The following is a 21,123-nucleotide window of genomic DNA, read 5'->3' on the forward strand; positions in this document are numbered from 1 at the left end:
GTCCCCGATCCGGCCCTTCAGGCCGAAAAGCCGCATCTAAAATAAACCACCTACAGAGGTGGACTTACCAGGACGGCCGCATCAAGTGCGGCCGTGGGATCGCCGGCGCGTCCTTCTGCCGGCGCATCCCAGACCCCTGGCCAAACTGCACATGCTCACATATGCGCAGTTCGGCAGCCTCCATCTCCATCTCGTCGCTTTCTTCCCTGTCTCCCCGGCATCTGATCGTGCTGGGGAGCAACTGCGCAGCGGCTCACGGGATCTGTAGGATCCCGCCGCCACGTGTCTATTTTGGTGCGGCTTTGAAAAGCCGCACTTTGCCCGCACTTCCCCCCCCCCCATGTGGCAGGGACCAAAGAAGCTTTCAATATAGGGTTGCCAACCTCTTTGTTTATGTTAAGCAAAAGGCCGTAGTCGCGTGACAATTGTTGGAAGCAGCAGCAGCACTGCATGACGTAAAATAAAGCAACAAAAACAAGAAGCAAATCCCCCCCCATGTGGCAGGGACCAAAGAAGCTTTCAATATAGGGTTGCCAACCTCTTTGTTTATATTAAGCAAAAGGCCGTAGTCGCATGACAATTGTTGGAAGCAGCAGCAGCACTGCATGACGTAAAATAAAGCAACAAAAACAAGAAGCAAATTTGTGGATTGTAATTGGACTTGAATCAGTTTTTGACAGTGAACATTGGTGGAGTGCAACCTCTAGGTGGTAGCTAGAGGTCTCTCGGAATTACACCTGATCTCCAAGCTACAGAGATCAGTTCGCCTGGAGAAAATGGCTCCTTTAGAGGGTAAACTCTATGGCGAGGCCCCTCCCCAAGCTCCACCTTCCCCGGGCTCCACCCACAAAATCTCCACGTATTTCCCAACCCAGAGCTCGTAACCCTGGTTTAGGCGGACGGAGACTGTGTCTGTCTGTCTCTCCAGCAGATTGTGTACGTCTGTCTCTCTTTATCACCTTGGCTGTTGCTAGGATCGCCTGGGACAGACCTGTGTGCTCCTCTGTGCAGGTTCTTGGAGACTTGTGAAACCCTCCTCTTAATCCCGTTCACTTTGTCGTAGCAGCATATGGCACAGGTGATGACCTTGCCAGCACTAATACGCCTCGATTGGATCAAGGGAGACAGATGACAATGTAAATACGCTGAAAAGCTTCAAACATAAGAAGGGCTTGCAGTCTGGCTCTGTTCGTTCAGACTAGAAATTCCGCAAATAGTTCTATCACCTTGTTTCGGTTTTGGACAAAACCGCTCATCGTCTTATCTGACAGCACTCTTGATCAGGGTATCTGCAAGCTTGTACTCTCAGGGGCGAGTACTGTATTCAGATCTAGAGACAGGGACTCTTTGGTAGGGTTGACAGCCACGGTTTGGAAACACCTGGTGTTTGGGGGGGGTGGAGCCTGGGAAAGGTGGGGTTTGGAGAGGGACCTCAGCAGGATATAATGCCATAGAGCCCACCCTCCAAAGCAGCCATTTTCTCCAGGGAAACTGACTTTGGTTGTCTGGAGATCGATTGCAACAACGGGAGATCTCTAGGTGCCACTTGGAGGTTGGCATGGCAACCGTAATCATCAGATGAACCGTCAAAGAGGCGAGGGTCACCAATTCAACAGCCTTCCCCAGATTTGAGTTTGGAATGGGGTAGTTAGCAGAGATGACCAGGCCTGTTAGGTCCACCAGAAGGGGCCAGATCGTTGGGGGACAGCTAATGCCTCGTTGAGAGGATTATCCCCCTGGCTTTAAAAGAAGCTGTGGTAAGACCATTATTGAAGACACCTTCATCAGAGCTTGTTGATCTAAATAACCGTTGACCAGTCTCAAAGTTAACATTCTCGGGCGAGGTTCCTCAGCGTGTGGTGGTGGCCCAGTTCCAGATAATTCCCGGACGAGATGATCAGGGTCTCCTTCAATCTCGGACGGAGACGGGCTTCATCGCCTCTCTGTGTGACCTACGACAGGAACACCACACTGCTTCAACATCTCCATGAAGCTGCTGAGAGAGGTTGTCCAGGGATTTGGAGTACGATGCCACCAGTACGGAAGTGAAGTCTAGTCAGTTTGGTGTAGTGGTTAAGTGCGCGGACGACCTCACAGGGTGTCTGCTGTGGGGAGGGGAAGGGAAAGGAGTTTGTAAGCCGCTCTGGGACTCCAAGTGAAGGGCGGGATATAAATCCAATCTCCTCCTCCTCCTCCTTCTCTGTTCCACCTCCCCCTTTCCATCTGAGTCCAGTAATATTCCTGAATTGGTTATCCAAGCCATGGTGACCATATTCAGAGGCAGCAAGTATGTGAATATCAGTGCTAGGAGGCAACACCAGGGAAAGGCCTTGGCCTCTGTGCCCTGTTTGTTGGCCCTCCAGAGGAACTGCTTGGCCTCTGTGTGAAAAAGGTTGCTGGACTAGATGGTCCACCTATCTGATCCAGCAGGGCTCTTATTGAGTTATTTTCGGGGAAAGCCTCAGCCTCTGTGCCCTCTTTTCCGGCCCTCCAGGGCAACTGGTTAGCTGCTGTGTGAAGCAGGTTGCTGGACTAGATGGACCAGTGGTCTGATCAAGTGGGGCTGTTCTGATGTTTTTGGTCCCCGGAGGTTGTGATGGACTAGAGGAGGACTGATCAATTAAAACTCAATCTGGACAAGACTGAGGTGCTGCTGGTCAGCGACGAACATCAGAGGAAGGCCTTGGCCTCTCATCCCCGTTGTTGGTCCTCCACAGAGTAATTGGATGACCACTGTGTGAGACACGATGCTGGACTAGGTAGACCAGAAGTCTGAGCAGACGTGCTACTGGTGTAGCTAGCATTGCATGATTTGGTAGAAAAGAATTTCTAATGGATGACACCTACACCTTCACAAGCAGCATGCAGTACTCCAGGGAACTGCCGCGGCAGAACTGCTAAGAGCCTAGGGTGTGAATCTAGAAGGCTTCCACTCTGGGTCTTACGTCTGCCGTAGGCCAGCCCCTCTCTTTCAACCCCACTTCCCCCCGTTCTCTAAACGATGGCATCGGTCTGCCCTACAGGGTTGTCGTCAATGTTCACTCTAAGCTGTGGAGTCTTGTGAGCAAAAATTCTACTTTGTGAGCTACTGGCATTAAAGGTGTGAGCAAGAGATCTGGCTGCTGGATAAACTAGTTTGCTCTGGAGCCCATCCTTCCTGAGCCAAGACAAAAATGTGTGAGCCAGAGGCTCATAAATTGTGAGCTAGCTCACACTAACTCATCTTAGAGGGAACACTGGTTGTCGTAATCCTTACGAGGGAAAAAAATGCACGTGAAATGCTTTTAAAGTCCCTGAGCACTATTTATTTATTTATTTACTTATTAAATTAGACTTCCATCCCCTGGAAAACAGGGCTCAGGGAAGTGTACATCGATACAAATAGCCACATATTAATTTAACTAACAATGGAAATATGGTAGAAATGCAATAACCAGCCTGATAAGATGGCGCTAAGCTACCGGTTGTGCCGCTGCCTCATGGTGTGTGGGGGGGCAGGAAACAGGAGCGCCAGACAGAGGGTCACCATCGCTGTCCTCAGCCAATCGCCCAGCGGAACTTCTACCTCTGCCTTGCGGGCCTTGCAGAATTGCATTAGATCCCGCAGGGCCCGGCTGTTATTCAACAGAGTTCCACCAGTTTAGAGCCAGGGCAGAAAACGCCCTGGCCCTGGTCAAGGACAGCCGGATGTCTCTCCGGCTGGGGACCGCCAGTAAGTTCTTATCTGCAGAGCGCAACACTTTTTTTGGGGGGGGGGAGATACCAGGAGAAGCCGTCCCAAAGATACGTGGGTCCCAGACCGTTAAGGACCTTAAAGGTTAACCCCAGAACCTTGAACCTGATCCGCTACTCCACCGGGAGCCAGTGCAGCTCACACAGCACAGGTCAAATGTGTGCTGTTTGTGGGGTCCCCGTAGATCACTGGTTCCTAAAGTGGGCAGTACCGCCCCCTTAGGGGCGCTGGAACGATCCAGGTGGGCTGGAACGATCCAGGTGCAGATCCACAAACTGCATCTTTTTTGTCCACTTCTTGAAGGTAGATGTCCAGGGGGGCGCTGAGTTTTTTTTTTTTTTCTGAAAAGGGGGCGGTAGGCCAAATAAGTTTGGGAACCTCTGCCGTAGATATTAGAAATGCTACGTAGTGGTATTATGATTATATTTTGGGGTATGCGTACCAACAGAGAGGTTTTGTATCGTGTCAGGCTTTCACGGAACGGAAACGAGAGTTTTGCAGTTGTATTTAGTCGTGGAAGGAGCAAGTAAGGCTTACAGGCCATCCTGCCGTTTAACTCCTGGAAATCCACGGGAACAGCCTTTGGCTGCATGCAATACTTGGACTGGATCCTAAAGGTTGAAACAAAAAGTCTTCGGGGCGTATAACACGAATTCCAGATTCAGGCTCCTCCCGATTATTAATCCAGACCTTCAGGCCAGATTCTCCTCTTCCTGTCTCTCGGAGCGCCTAGCAACAACGGCGCAAAGCATAACAAGAGGGGGGTTTTTTTGTTTTTGTTTTTCTAAGTACGCGATCCCTTCGGTTCCTTTTTCTGGTTTTCTGGATTTTGTGGCTTTGAAATTGTCAGTTGCCTCGTCAGTGGGACAAGAAAACGTTCCTAATGTTCTTAAAGGGGTTGATGTTTATTATCCTCCAGCGCCTTGGAGATGCACTCTGTTGTTAAATGCTGGGACATTCCTGCCAGTATCCAGGGGCGCGGCCCCGTAAATGTGTTCTTTTTTCTCCCCGAGCTCAAAGATGACAGTTGAGTCCGTTGTCTCAGACAAACTATAGGCACGGGAGAATAACCACGAAGCCTGGATGTAAAAAGGATTGCCAACGAGAATCACTTTGCACATGAACGCATGATGTTGCTTTATACTGAGTCAGACCCTTGGGTCCATCGAGGTCGGCTATTCAGACTGGCAGCGGCGCTCCAGGGTCTCAGGCAGAGGTCTTTCACATCACCTCCTGCCTGGTCATAGAATCATAGAGTTGGAAGGGACCGCCAGGGTCGTCTAGACCAACCCCCTGCACAATGCAGGAAATTCACAGATACCTCCCCCCCCACACACACACACACACCTCCAGTGACCCCCCTGCTCCATGTCCAGAAGATGGCAAAAAACCTCCAGGATCCCCAGCCAAACTGACCTGGAGAAAAATTCCTTCCTGACCCCAAAGTGGTGATCAGCATTTCCCTGGGCGTGTAAGAAAGGACCACGAGAACTAAGTACTGATGCAACCCTTTAACTGGAGATGTCGGGGATTGAACCTGGGACCTTCCGCATGCCGAGCAGATTCTCTACCACTGAGCCGCAGCCACCCTCCCTCCCTTTCTTGGAGAATCCCGCAGGATTCTGAGGAACAACACTTAGGACAAGCACAGCTGCAGAAATCGGATGTGACCGTGAGCTGTGCTTATTTCAGGGGGCCCCAACGTGGTGCTAGGGGGAGGGGCATGGCTCCTGCCAACACCTTTTCTGGTGCCTGCCAAATGCTTTTTGGAAGTGAGTTGGGCCTCGGTAGGACTTTGGTGGCTCAGAAGTTAAGACGCTGAGCTGCAGACCAGAAGATCGATAGCTCGGCAGTTCAAGACCTGAGTGCTGCATGACGGAGTGAGCTCCCATCTCTGGCCCCAGCTCCTGCCCACCGAGCAGTTCGAAAGCAAGACACTGCTAGTCAATAAATAGGTACCGCTTTGGTGGGAAGGTAACAGTGTTCCATGTGCCTTGGCGTTTAGTCACGGCGGCCAAGTCTTTGGACAGCCCTGGCTCTTCGGTTTGAAAAAGGAAATGAGCACCGCCCCTAGAGTCAGATTCGACTGGCTTTCGAGCAAGGGAAACCTTTACCTTTGGGCCTCGGTAGGGCTTTTGCCCAGCAAGACTCGTGATTGACTATTAGAGATTTGATTGGCTGTACAGTTTTTGGGGTTTTTTTAAATGTTGCTTTGGCAACGGCTGCCACAACAACACAAGGATCTGAGCTGTGTTACTGAAAGTAAGCCGTGGCAATAGCTTTTTGGCTCACTCCGCCTCCAGCAGCAGCCATTTTTTTGCTGTGTCTGCCATGCCCTGTCAGAATTCCAAATGTGCCTGCAGGCACAAAAAGTTTGGGGACCCCCAGCTTATCTGAAGGACCGTCTCCTCCCATAGCTCCCTGTGCCCCAAGTATGGTCATCAGGCAACCATCTGTTGGCTAGACCACCACTCAGGGCGGCCCGCCTGGCATCCACCATAGCCCGGGGCCTTTTCCATCGTGGCCCCTGCTCTGTGGAATGGCTTCCCTAAAGAAGTGAGGGGCCCCCCTCCTTGGAGAACTTCAGGAGGTGCTGCAAGGCCTGCCCGTTTGCCTGGGCTCTGGAGGGGGTTTGAACGGCAGGCATCTTTTAAGGGGCGAGGGATTTGGGGTTTACTATTCCCCTTTTTTTGGTTGTTCAAATGGAGTTGTTTTTAACTGTTGAGTGTCAGCTAGCTTGAACTACAAGGAGAGATGGGATATAGACATTTTAATTAATAAATAAAGGTCGTGCCAGGTTGATGTGTGACGAATCTGGCGGCATTGCTGTGTCGATCCACTTCCTGCCCTACTAGGGCTGCCAAGTCCCCCCGGGGGGTGGGGAAAACCCCGCCCCAGTGGCCTGTTCCCCGCCGCCGGCTGATTGGGCCCCGGGGGGAACTCCACCCCGGCGTGTGCGTCACCAGGAAGTGTTTCCCCCTTGGATGGTCGTGGCCCCACCCCCAGCGTGATACCCCATTGGAGTCCCTCCCCTTCCCAAACCCCGCCCTCCTCAGGCTCCACCCCCAAAACCTCCAAGCATTTCCCAGCCTGGTGGTGGCAACCCGACATCCAGATCAGGGCATACAGAGTGTAGCAGCCAAAACGATGTACACTGGGGGGTCCCTCTAACCTTGCCGAGCCTAGGGGCACCTTTGGAATTCTCACTTAGGGTGGTGGGGGCTGCTACAAAATGGCTGCCACAGGAGACAGCACCACACGCACAGAGGAAGCCCACATGCAGGAGGAGAAGAGGGGTTCTTTTTAAAAATACACTGGGAAAGAGGGGCGGGAGACAATAAAGCCAACACTGTGGTGGCAACTCCCACTGAAAACGTTATTGTAATCTGCAGAGACCATTGGCTCTCCAGTGGCCAATCAGAAGCCCCGCCGGGCAGGATCCCCCCACATGGCCACACCCACTTTCTAAAAACACTTTGGGGGTGCTGGGAGAAGTGTTGGCTGGTGGTGCCACACTGCCCCGGGGCAACACGTTGGGGACCCCCGATGTACATCCAGCTGGATAAAACCACAGGATGTCGTAGTGGCAATATTTCCCCCCCACACGCCTGTCTGATAATGTGTCAGGCTGCCCTTGACCCTCCTTCGCAACTCTCCAGAGTTCTGGAGCCTCTTGCGTTTGGGCGAACTCAGAGGAGACTTCGAGAAGTTTTCTGAAGGCTTCAAAAGGGAGATCAAGGAGGACAGTGACAAACAATGCGTCTCCTCCTCGGAAAGCCGTGATCCTTCAAGCATACATATCGGGTGCCTCGCACCAGATCTCGTCTTCATCCCTTCCATCTGCACACTTGATATGCTCGGTACATTACCAGGTGGCGTCTGGGAGAATATAAACAACGTTCCCCCACTTGAAGGAAACAACCCCCCCCCCCCACGCGCACGCATATATCCGTCGGTCGGGTCGCACAGTGAACACTTCCAAGCTCAGGAGCTATTTTTAAGCCTAAAACGCAGCGCCGCCCTTTGCTTTTCATTAGTGCTTCACATCAACTTTGCCGAATTAATTAGTGGCTTTTCATTGCGACTCGTGCGCCGGAATTTTATCTGTGGCCGTCTTGCGCACAACTCTTACCGACTGTCTGTACCTAGTCATTTGACAAATATTCCACTATTGCTGGCGAAAAGGGGAGGAGGGAGATTCCCTGAGAGGTCTGATGGATGGGGCTTGCTGTGATCCGAGTAGATTCCAATATTATGTTTCCAAAGTAGGCTGTAAGCAGAGACCAGAGTATCTTTGTGAGTCCAGCGTTGTTGTTAAATGAGATATGCTGCGTTTCCAGGGCTGAGCTGCCTTTGTTTTTTAAGGTGAATCCTAGAATCAGAGAATGTTAGAGTTGGAAGGGACCTTGCAGGTTGTCTAGTCCAACCCCCTGAACTCTGCAGGAGCATTGCTGAAAGGTAGCCCTACAACATACCCAAAAGATGGTCGTCCAGCCTCCGCTTGAAAACGTCCAGCGAAGGAGCATCCACCACCTCCCGAGGCAGACTGTTCCACTGCTCAACCACTCTGACTGCCTCATACTCAATCATAGGATGTTAGAGTTGGAAGGGACCTTGCAGGTCATCTAGTCCAACCCCCGGCACTCTGCAGGAGCATCGCCGAAAGGTAGCCCTGCAACATACCCGAAAGATGGTCATCCAGCCTCCGCTTGAAAACGTCCAGGTGAAGAAACCGGGGAGGGGGGGGAATTACCAAACATGACTTTCATGGAGTTTAGCTCTACAAAGAGTAGATCAAAAACCTAATTTTAGAAATTAAGGCATGATTCACAAGCACAGATTACTACTGATGGGTGTTGGTGGATAATCAATTCGGTGGTCAGATTGCAGGGGGTTCCCCCCCCACCACCAAAACCTCTAATGGTTCTTGGAATTATTTTTACTCTCATTTAAAGGAGCTGAACAGTATGATTGTATTTGGGAAGCGACTAACTCTGTTTTATAATGAATGTTTTGATGGAAGCTCATTTCTTCTTCGGAGCTGAAAACATCTATTGAACGATTCTGCAAAATACGTATTTGTTCATTACAGAGGAAACGGCTTTAAAAAAACAGCAACAGTAAAGATGAAAATAAATCTAGTAATTGGGCATTACTTCATTTTTTTAAATGACACTATCTAATTAATATTCCAGTGATGAAAACCCCCCTCACCCAAAAAGCCTACAAGTCGCTGCAAAACCTGAGATATGTTTAATAGTCCAATAAGTAGCACAGGAAACTGTCAGTTTCAAAATTTTATTTCATTTGGATTTTAGAGGGAATGAGGAGTGAAAAGGCCAGTAGAGTTCTACTTCTAAAAGCAGCACATCCAAAAATTTCTTATGGCCCATCTTTGCAAGCATAGCATCTCGTGTTATATATTTTGGCCAGTGTATGCTTTTCATTACATTTCAATTGCGTTGCCTTAAATGGCTCCAGGATGCTTCAACTGTAGAATGCAAAATGGTGAGGAAGTTGTGGTCTTGCTTCAACTTGCATCTCTCTGGGCACCAAATGGTTCCCAAGTGCTTAGGATGGAAATGCAGTTTGCCACTTGTCTCTGGCACCACTGTTGATATGCAAACCACTGTTGGCCATTCTCACACCAGCTTTTTGGTGTGAAATCCCTCCCCCAACAGCGTGTGACTTGAGTTTCCGAGGGAAGGGTCCCTCTCTTTGCAACTGCATTTGAAAATGTTGGAGGGACAAATTGTTTATTATTTATTATCTTCGACTATCTAGTCTGCCATCCCCAGCTATCGCAAGGCTCAGGGCGGGGTCACAACATAATACAAATAATAAAAACTGTTGCAAATTATTTAAAGCACAAAACAATACATCACAATTCAGATTTTAACATTAGTGTTTTAAAATCTGAGAATCCCATGTTTTCCCCCCCAGAAACTTCCTTTGAGCCTGTCTGCGTGTCTGTCTGTCTATCTATCATCTGTCTCTGTCTGTCTGTTGGTCTATCGAATGATAAAGTCCAACCTTCTCAGGATTCACAAGCAAAGGTGACTTTAGCAGACACAGATTGTGAGAGGGAGGACCACGTTTCATTCTGAGTGCAAAATGAGCGTGCTCCAGAGGAGACCAGGGAGGTGATTTTTCACTTCAGCCGGCCATGCACATGGATACAGAACGAGAAAGTGTGGGGAAGGGGGGCAGAGTGGGGAGAGTGCAGCAGGATAGGGGGGAAAGGGCAGATCTGTATGGAAAATGTCACCCCGCGGCACTATGAGACTACCAGATTGTGTGTGTGTGTTGGGACTGACGTTGCGGCCCTGTGAAAATACTCCCTTTTTATAGCTGGAAACCCGGGAGAATGGTGGTGCCTCTCCTTTGTCATCCCCCCCCCCCAAGGCCACCTCTCATTTAGAGGAAACAAAACTTGTACATCTCGGTGGAGGCGGCAGAGCTGAAGGTCAAAGTTCAAAGGCAGGTTGCTGCTTCACTGAGTCGGGAGCTGAATCTTCTCCATGTGACCAGAGATGCGTTCTGTCACAATGTGGAGGAAGGACTCGGGCCAGGAGGGAGGGAGACCTTGGGAGCATGAGAGAGGACACTAACCAAATGTGTGGCCCTGGCGAGGATTGGTTATTCTTTTTTTAAAAAAATATGGAGAATGGGTTTAAGATGTTGAGATGGGTCTCCCCATCATGCCTTATCTTTCCAAAGAAAGAGACAATTAGCTTTATCTCAGCACCTTTCTTCGCCACTGTTTATGTTTGCTTCCCAACGCAAGGAGGACCTTTTATGCAACTAACTCTGCTTGGAAGAACGGGGCACAAAATGTTATTGCTTTTTCCAATATTTTGGTATTTCCAATACTCAAGACTTGCTCTTTGACAAGGCAGCACGGGGCTGAAAGGGAGAGAAAAATTCTACCTGGTGGCAGTTCTGTAAGCGGTCGGAGAAAGCATTCGCACCTTGACAAATTGTAACATCTGATAGTCTTCATGTGGTTTTCACAGGTTTCCTACCTTCCTTCTTAGGGACTAGGTAATATTTGAAAAATGGCCCTTCATTATCTATATTTTTTAAAAATAAATTCGGGGAACTGAAATATAAGGGAATTTCAAGAAACAGTACAGAAATCAGTTTTTAAGTTTAACCGGAATGTTCACATTCTGGCTAGGAGATGCTAAGTGGCATTTAGGCAGGTGAGGAAAGTTAAAATCTAAACTCCGAAGAAGCTATCGAGGATGAAAAAAAATCTTGACTACTTCCTCCTTTGCACATACGCACACACAGTCTGGGAATCAGGCCGCCTGTCATTTTAACTGACAGTTGACTTTTTAAAATAAAAATGTGTGTCGAAAACATTTTTACCCCCATATCAAGGGTAGCGTTTTGGGGGGGGGGGGTTAGTAAAAAGCCCTAAAAACTGATAAAGATGCTGAGACCAAGACTGGGTTTTCTTCAAAGCAGGAAGACTTTTTTTTTTTAAAGGTAATAGGATAGTTTCAATTGTAAAGAAAAGGGGGGGAAATCTTCCACGATTGTATATCCCCCCCCCCTTAATGCACACGGGCATGGAGTTTACTCTGATGCAAAGCAAAGTATTCTGTTACAAAGGCGAGGAGGATGGGACAGAAGGTTAAAGGGTATTTTGGAAACCAACAGCTGGACCAGTTTATTTAAACAGATACAAGAATTGGGAGCTGACCTCAAGTTGACTTCTGGGGGGGGGGGCGGAGGAGCAAGAATGTCATTTTATTACTTTGCCCAGAAGGAAAATGTTCTTTTCCTCTGAAATCACCCTGAAGGCACCCGACCACATGGCTTCTTTCCCCCCCCCCCTCAGATTAGCTACTAAACACAAAAATACATATGAGAATACTTAAGGAAAAGATAACTATTAAGCATTTGTGCGCAACGTGTCTGTAGGAGCTGGAAGCACATGCGGAAGACCGTTTTTCGGGTTAGATCTTGTATGATAATTCTAAGTAAATACCAGCCCGAAGAGATGATTGTGAAATGAAATGTGCGCGGAGAATGCAAACCTAAGGGGTGTTTTCTGTGGAATAGCCAGTGGCTTAACCCGTCAGTAAAATGGAACATTTAATGAAGGCATTGGGGGGGGGGGCCTTATTTTAAATGTTTTATGTTTAGAAGAAACTCATCAGTGATTGTTTTTCCAAAAAAAAGCTCAGCTTGTGGGTAAATACTCCTCACATTTGGGCAGTCATCTCCTCTCAGCCCCTCTAATATATTTCTTTTAATTTCATAAAAAGGAAATCTGCGGCTTGTGGCTTCCACAATACATTCCTGAGATGGGCCACACGTATATTTTACGAACTGATTCTTAGTTTTAATAGACATTATTGCTTCGTACTAGTGCTTTTGGAGTGATCCCCCTTGAAGTATCCACGGGGGAAAGTATTACCGTTGGAAAGCCACGCGTGAAGAACGTTTTTCCACACATTTAACTCTATAGGGCTCATTCCAGATGTATTCTGTTCGACGCAAGGTCCAGGAATTTAAGGTTGCCAGTTCCGGGTTGGGAAATTCCTGGAGATTTGGGGGGTCGAGCCTGGGGTTGTGGTGGGGAGAGACCTCAACAGAGTAGAACACCATAGACTCCCCCCTCCAAACCAGCCATTTCCCCAAAGGGAACGGATATCTGTAACCTGGAGACCAGTCGTCATTCCAGGAGATATCCGGCTGCCACGTGGAGACCCGCAGCCAGTGTTCCCTCTAAGCCGAGTTAGTGCGAGCCAGCTCACAGTTCTTTAGCCTCCGGCTCACACGTTTTTGTCTTCGCTCAGGAAGGATGGCTCCAGAGCAAAGTAATTTACACAGCAGCCCAATTGCTCGCTCACAACTTTAATGCCAGAGGCTCACGAAGTAGAATCTTTGCTCACAAAACTCCACAGCTTAGAGGGAGCATTGCTGGGGGCCCTATAGGATGTTGGGGGCTCCTCAGGCAAGGTATCCTTGGGGGGGGGGAACCCATCGCCTGTAAGCAGCTCAGAAAGTAGCCAGCAACTCCCACCCTACTGATCACCCCCTGGAAGTCTGGCACAGCCTGAATTCCTAAACAGCTGCAAGAGCAGCGAGCTGACATATGACATGCGTCATCTGCTCTTCCGGTTCTTATTCCTAGGATAAGACAGTCACCCCAGTGCTGCGTGCAAACCTTGTCCAACAAATGATCAGTACTAGCAGAGGAAGGCTTCCAGGTGGAACCTGCTTCAGAGGGCAGCCGTGCTGGGCCGCTGGAGGAGATCTAGATTCGAGTCCAGGAGCTCGATAGAGACCATCAAGTTTATCACGGCATGAGCTTTCAAGAGCCAGATACGTATCTGACGATAGGAGAACGCAAGAACATAAGAGAAGCCAATGTCGGATCAGGCCAATGGCCCATCCAGTCCAACACTCTGTGTCACACAGTGGCCAAAAATACCAGGGGCCATCAGGAGGTCCACCAGTGGGACCAGGACACTAGGAGCCCTCCCCACTGTTGACCCCCCCCCAAGCACCAAGAATACAGAGCATCCCTTGCCCCAGACCAAGAGTCCTATCTATACCTTGTGGCTAATAGAACATAAGAACATAAGAGAAGCCAATGTTGGATCAGGCCAATGGCCCATCCGTCCAACACTCTGTGTCACACAGTAGCCAAAAATACCAGGTGCCATCAGGAGGTCCACCAGTGGGGCCAGGACACTAGAAGCCCTCCCACAAGCACCAAGAATACAGAGCATCCTTTGCCCCAGACCGAGAGTTCCTATTTCTGCCTTGTAGCTAATAGCCACTGATGGACCTCTGCTCCATAATTTTCTCTAATTCCCTCTTGAAGCCGTCCATGCTTGTAGCCGCCACCACCTCCTGTGGCAGTGAATTCCATGTGTTGATCACTCTTTGGGTGAAGAAGTACTTCCTTTTATCTGTTCTAACCCGACCGCTCAGCAATTTCATGGAGTGCCCACGAGTTCTTGTATTGTGAGCAGTGTTCCCTCTAAGCTGAGTTAGTGTGAGCCTAGCTCACAGTTTTTTACCTTCCAGCTCACACATTTTCGTCTTAGCTCAGGAAGGAGGGCTCCAGAGCAAACTAAATTATGCAGTAGCCAAATCACTCACTCACAACTTTAATGCCGGTAGCTCACAAAGTAGAATATTTGCTCACAAGACTCCACAGCTTAGAGGGAACATTGATTGTGAGAAAGGGAGAAAAGTACCTCTTTCTCCACCTGCTCTATCCCATCCATAGTCTTGTAAACCTCGATCCTGTCACCCCTCAGCCCTCGTTTCTCCAGGCTCTTGAAAGCTCACACCCCGAAAATCGTGTTGGTTTCGTAACGTGCTGCTGGACTCGAATCTAGAGTCAAACCTCTTGCCTTAGAGGGGGGGAGGAGTCCTCTTGAACAAGACGCACTACGCCATCCAATCGTGTTGGTTTCGTAACATGCTGCTGGACTCGAATCTAGAGTCAAACCTCTTGCCTTAGAGGGGGGGAGGAGTCCTCTTGAACAAGACGCACTACGCCATCCCCTTTTTTTCTCTCTCTGGCTGACAGGTGATTGACGCTCTCACGTGGTTCTCACAGAACAAAGTTTGAGTCCAGTGGCACCTTTCATTCTGGATATAAGCTTCCGTGTGCACGCACACTTCGTTGCGCATGCACTCAAAAGCTTAGACCCAGAATTAAGCCTTGCTGGTCTTAAAGGTGCCCCTGGACTCAAACTTTGTTCTCTTGCTTCAGACCAACACGGCTAGCAGGCTACCCACCTGAGTCTCTGTTTCTCATGGGTTTCTGATGACTTTTTAAGAGGAGGAGAGAATAGCGTGTCCAACCATATTCTGGATGGCCTCTTCCCCAGCTACCCCAACTAGAAGGTGATTGGTTCCGCCTGAGCCAAAGGGGTGTGGTCAATTCTTTTTTAGAGGGCCACATCTGGGTATGGAACGTGGACGTATAACAGGTTGGAAGTGCCCAGGCGTTGCTCCATTTGACTGTGGGAGTGGCCAAAATACGTTCAAACTTTTTTAGTGTCAGCGTAGAACCCTCCTTTTTCCTCTGGAGCCCTTGCAGGTTCCCTGCTGCCTCTCATCGAGGGGTAACTGTTCCCACCGCTCTCCCCTGCAGCCGCTTTTCTATTCTGCCCTCTTATTGGCCAGTCAGAGCCGCTAGTATCTCCCTTGACCGACCGTATTTCCCATACCGTTGGTCAATGTTCCCTCTAAGCAGTGGAGTCTTGTGAGCAAAAATTCTACTTTGTGAGCTGCTGGCATTAAAGTTGTGATCGAGCGATTTGGCTGCTGCAGGAATTAGTTTGGTCTGGAGCCCTCCTTCCTGAGCTAAGACAAAAATGTGTGAGCTGGAGGCTAAAAAACTCTGAGCTAGCTCACACTAACTCAGCTTAGAGGGAACACTGCCGTTGGTCAGAGGACAGTTCTGCTCCCTTGTCCCCGTGGACGCCCAACACAGGGCAACCCGAGAGCCACATGAAGTGTGGCCCACGGTCGGGGTTGACCTCGGGCTGGTCCCGCACTCTCAGCCCAGCCTACCTCATAAACTCATTTTGGGGAGAAAGACGGGAGTATAAATAAATAATCTGCCCTTCTCCCCAGCGGGAACCCAAAGCAGTTCACATTGTTCTCCTCTCCATTGCCTTGACCTGGATGGCCCAGGCTAGCCCGATCCTGTCAGATCTCGGAAGCTAAGCAGGGTCAGCCCTGGTTAGTACTTGGATGGGAGACCTCCTTGGAATACCAGGGGCATGACACAGAGGCAGGCGACAGCAAAGCACCCCTAAAGCGTCCCTTGCCTCAAAAACAAGTCTAGCTCACCACCTAGTGGTGCGTCACGCTCAAAGAGCTAGAACTTCTGGCTGCCGGGCAACCTTGGGATCTCCTGGCTATTGTGCACACAGCACCGAATTTCCTCTCCATTTTAGTCTCACAACAACCCTCTGAGGTCAGTTAGGCTGAAAGTGTCTGACCGGGCCAAGATCACTCAGGGGGCTTCCATGGGACCCCAACCGGGGTCTCCCAGATCCTAGGCTGACACTCTAACCCCTCCACCATGTCGGCTCTTACCAACTCCCGTGTAGGATGGTTCTCTCCAAAGACTGTGGTCTTCCAAACATAGCGAGAATAGCACACATGCAAACTGATTCCCATATGAGAGGGTCTCCTCAGTAGCAGACTTTTGCCAATTACACAGCCAATTAACACATGGAAATTTGTTTGTACGCATAGGTTTCTCCAACTAGATGAGGGCATCTAACGCATAAGAGTAAATGTAATATACCAACACAAGTAAAATATTTCAGTGGGCTTCCAGGGTGTGTTTTTCTTTAAAGAAGTTTGTTTCTTTGTCGTTTTCCTTTGAAAGCATGTATGAAAATCACTTTCTGAAAACGCAAGCCGTTTTCTAATTGGTCATGGTGTAAGCTAACTAATGGGCAGAAAGGTAGAATTTTTAATTGCCTATTTTACATGGTGTTTTATAATGAGAGACGAGAATTGCCATAACCTTTTGCTCACAAGTCTGATATGTGTGTTTCGTACAACATAATTATAAAGATGATTTTTAACATAAGAGCTTATACTTTCAAAATTGGAGCCAGGAGTAAAAGTGAATGAAGATCGGGTGGCAATCTGTAAATCGTGTGTGCAGTTTATGTAACGCGTTAACTGTTGGGTGATAGTGAGATATTGAAAAAAATGGTATTTAGCAGAGATAAGATAGTCCAGCAGAGCCAAAGTAAAATAATTCAGACTCAGAATCCAGGTGTGATTAAAATATAAAGTTTTTACTAAATTCTAGCATGGGAAGGGTAACTGGGATGAAAATAACAACAGAGCTAAATCGGCTACATCCTTACTCTACAAAGACAAAACTAGAAGAGAGAGATTATGGCTACTCTTCTTCTTCTTCAGAACACCAAACAAAGATGGGAAGAGAAGCCATAAAATGGTAATACACCTTGACACTTTAGTCCCAATCAAATTCCTAGATCAGGGAGAAAATTCCCGGGCTTCCTACAGCTAAAGAACATTGGTTACATGAGAAACATGTGACTTCCTGTGAGTAACATAAACAAACATTTAACCCCAGATATACTGGGTGTTTTCAACTTCTAATACCCAACAGTAACCAGAAAAGAAATCGTTATTCTCATTATGTTTCCTTCCGGGTTACCAAAATGATGGTCTTGTCAGATCTCAGAAGCTAAGGCAAGATCGGCCCTGGTTAGTATTTAGATGGGAGACCACCAAGGGAATCCGGGGTTGCTATGCAGAGGCAGGCAATGGCCAACCCCCTCTGCCCTGATTTGGAGAGCTGAGGCTATCTGGATCTTATCAGATCCTTGACGCTAAGCAGGGTCAACCCTGGTTAGTATTTTGGCGGGAGACCCAAAGAACTCCGGGGTCGCTACGCAGAGGCAGGCCATGGCCAACCACCTCTGCTCATCTCTTGCCTTGAAAACCCTACAGGGTCACCAGAAGCCCACTTTGTGTGTGCCACAGCCGACGTACGGTGACCCCCATCACAGCTGATTGATGATGGACCCATAGGGTTTTCAAGGCGAGAGACATTCAGAGGTGATTTTTCATGGCCTGCCTCTGCATAGCAACTCTCAACTTCCTTGGGGGGGGGGTGTCTCTCATCCAAATACTAACCAGGGCCAACCGTGCTTAGATTCCAACACCTGGCAAGATAGGGCTAGGTTGTGCCATCCAGGTCCACATCTCCTTATGCCCCAGACCATTTTGCTGGCCCATGGTACCGATTCTCCACACAGGCAACCCAAGGGAGCAGCCCGCGAAATGCTGGCCATGCTGCTGGCGATGGCCGCGTGGGCAGAGGTTGATTCGGGGGGGATCGCAGTTCCCCCGGGTGAGGTGTGGGGGCAGGGCACATGACGAAGCCCCGCCCCCTGCTTCCGGCTGCCCCGCTTCCGGCCGTCATTCAGCCAGGAGGAGGCAGGAGAAGAGGAAGGGTAAGTTGCTTCCTCCCCGCCTCTCCCCACCCCTGCCTGCCTGGGGCCAGGGAGGGCCTTGGCGGGGCTTCCTCGCACTCCCGCCGGCCTTGCAGGTCCACCGCCGGGCCCCTGATGTCAGGGGGTGTGGCATATGCTAATGAGTTATGCTAATGAGTTCCCCTAGCTCTTTTTCTACGAAATGACCCCTGCGCGTGGGGTTCCATCTCCTGGAACCTCAGAGCCTCTAACCCTGTCGGAAGTGAACCGCCAAAGCCATGGAGGTGCCCCCAGAGCCCAGCTTGATCTCAGTGCGTCTGTCCGAGCGCAGTGCAAATCTCTCTTTCCAAAGATAGCGCCAGCATGGTGTAGCATTGCGCTCGCGCTGAAAAACCCAGCCATGGAACTCAATAGGTTACTTTGGACCAGTTCACAGGGTCTCGGTCTAAACTCTCTCAAGGCTGTGAGGGTAAAGTGGAGTCACCCTGAGGTCCTCTGAGGAAGGACGGGAGAGAATCATGATAGGCGGTGCAGACTTTTCAGCACATCGGCCAAAGAGTTTACCTACCCCGATGTTGAGCATTTATTCTGCTGGAAGAATATGGAAACATTCGTTTTCCTTCCTTCCACCCAGGCGTTGGTCATCTGTAACAATAATCGGGGTAGTGGTACCAAGAGTAACAACACGTATTTTCGAATGGGCACCTGTTGGAGCTGCGGTGGCTCAAGGGGTTAAGACGCTGAACTGCAGGCTGGGGAAGGTCGGTAGTTCGGCAGTTCAAGACCCAAGTGTGCCGCGTGACGGAGTGAGCTCCTGTCTCTGGCCCCAGCTCCTGCCAACCGAGCAGTTCGAAAGCAAGAAATTGCAAGTACATAAATAGGTACCACTTCCGTGGGAAGGGAACAGCGTTCCGTGCGCCTTGGTGTTTAGTCATGCCGGCCACATGACCACGGAAACGTCTTCGGACAGCGCTGGCTCTTCGGCTTTGAAACGGAGATGAGCACCGCAACCCTAGAGTCGGATTCGACTGGCTTTCGAGCAAGGGAGACCTTTACCTTTTTACTTGTTGGAAACAAACTGGACATTAGAGTATAACAAGTTCCATTAATGCTAAATAACTTTAGTTAGAAATGTATACCAGATTGCCAGGAAATTACTCATATGGTGGTGGTGAAAAGTGCCGTCAAGTCGCAGCCGACTTATGGGGACCTCGTAGGGTTTTAAAGGCAAGAGACATTCGGAGGTGGTTTGCCATTGCCTGCCTCTATGGAACAACCCTGGACTTCCTGGGTGGTCTCCCATCCAAATCGTGCCTGACCCTGCTTACCTTCTGAGATCTGATGAGATTGCCATTGACTGCCTTGGCATAGCAACCCTGTACTTCTTCGGTGGCCTCCCACCAAAGTACTAACCTGGGCAGTCCAGTTAGGGCAAAATTACTTGTATGCAAGGAACTGACTGACTGAAAACCAGTTGTCAGAATAAAATTCTTGATGGATTTGTGGAAGGGATTGCATATGAGTGTTTCAGCATACCAAGCCCAACCCTGTGTGAAGAAAGAGACCTGAAAGGTAGGCCTGCCTCTTTTAAACCCCACTGCTAGGTTACAGTGGGCTTCTGCGGTGGCTCAGTGGTTAAGATGCTGCTGCCGACCGGAAGGTCGGTAGTTCAGCAATTCGAGACCTGAGTGCCGCATCCCGTCTCTGGCCCCAGCTCCTGCCATCCTAGCAGTTCAAAAGCGAGAAACTGCAAGTAGATAAATAGGTACCGCTTTGGTGGGAAGGTAACAGCATTCCATGCGCCTCGGCATCTGGTCATGCTGGCCACATGACCACAGAAACATCTTCAGACAGTACTGGCTCTTCGGCTTGAAAACGGAGATGAGCACCACACCCCTAGAGTCGGATTCGACTGGCTTTCGAGCAAGGGAAACCTTTACCTTTACTTAGGTGACAGTAGCAAGGTTGTATGAAGGGAGGTAGGGGTATTATTGCTGTTGAGCTAAACCTAGTCGAGAGACACAGCCCGAACCGTTGTTATTTTGATTTGACTTGGAATAGTCAACAAGAAGAAGAAGAGGAGAGGAGAAGAGATTGGATTATACCCTGCCCTTCACTTAGAGTCTCAGAGTGGCTTACAAACTCCTTTCCCTCCCCCTCCCCACAACAGATACCCTGTGAGGTGGGTGGGGCTGTGAGAACTCTGACAGAAACTGCTCTTTTTCAAGGACAGCTCTGACAGAACTACGGCTTGCCCAAGGTCATCCAGCCAGGTGCAAGTGGAGGAGTGGGGAATCAAACCCGGTTCTCCCAGATTAGAGTCCGCACACTTAACCACTACACCAAACAACAAAATAACACCAAAAGAACAGCGGAGGCCGCGGAAGCCGCACCGGAGAGAACTGGAAGAAGTCGCCCACTCGCCGGATAAACGAACGATCGTAGCCGGGAGGGTACCCGGTAGGGCTCCCCCCACCCCAGACGTACTGTGGCCATAGTTAGGGTTTCTGCATAGGTCTCTGCACCATGCACCGCGTAAGCCGCTCAGAGCCCTTCGGGGGTGAGCGGGGTACAAATTGAAAGTATAAATAAATAAATAAATGTGTTGGGGGGTCATGCCCATTTTGAATGTCTGGATGTTTTCTCTCACTGCATTGGGAAGGGGAGCCGGTTGGGACAGAAAACAACATACCCCAAGAACTCTCTGCCACACACCGAACATTTTTGCTGAAAGGTTTGAAAGACAACAATGTTTGATGGTGTTCTTACCAAACAAAATGGAGCATGGCATTTCGGCATCACTCCTCTTGCTTCTGGTTCTTTCCCTTTGTTTTAAGATTTGGCCCACTTACACCACCTTATGAACCGTCTCCGCTTTGCGTCTCAATCCGCTATCATCTCCGGTACGACATGTTCACAATAGCTAAGCTTGGATGACGAATGTTCGAACTATCTACTTCTCATCCGAGTCAGATTTCGTTCCCCTTATCGCTAATACCGTAATTACAGCTTAACAAGATGTTTACTGTAATGTGTTCAGACCCAACAGCAAAAAACAAAAAAACCGATAAGTTCCATTACTGGATTGCAGTGACCTCACCTTGACCTCAGTCTTCACATAAAGAAGGGGGGGGGAGAGAGACGTACCACAAAAATCTACCAGGAATGCTTTCCTCTGAAGTCCCTAGCAGACTGAGCCGGGCAGTGATAAAACTCCAGACGTGTTCTCATTTGATGGTGAGCGGCCATCACAGTTCATTATCTTAACAGTAGGCATTAAAATAGAATTATGTTTGCGAGAGGCAGGGAAGGTTTTGATTAAAAAAAAATGGGAAAGGGGGGAAAAAATTAAGAGGACTTATCCAGAGATATCATTAATAGGGTGTGTGGAAGGCAAGGGGAACAGATGCCTCC

The 21,123-nt window shown here is 49.3% G+C and overlaps 1 protein-coding gene across 2 annotated transcripts in view; it reads left to right on the plus strand.

The window, feature by feature from the left end:
* MEIS1 (Meis homeobox 1) overlaps positions 1 to 21,123 on the plus strand; it is a 265,872-nt gene that overhangs the window by 236,340 nt on the left and 8,409 nt on the right. The window lies entirely within an intron of this gene.

Source organism: Gekko japonicus, unplaced genomic scaffold, assembly GCF_001447785.1.
Source record: "Gekko japonicus isolate JY-2015 unplaced genomic scaffold, Gekko_japonicus_V1.1 scaffold2165, whole genome shotgun sequence".
In the NCBI taxonomy this organism is placed as follows: Eukaryota; Metazoa; Chordata; class Lepidosauria; order Squamata; family Gekkonidae; genus Gekko; species Gekko japonicus.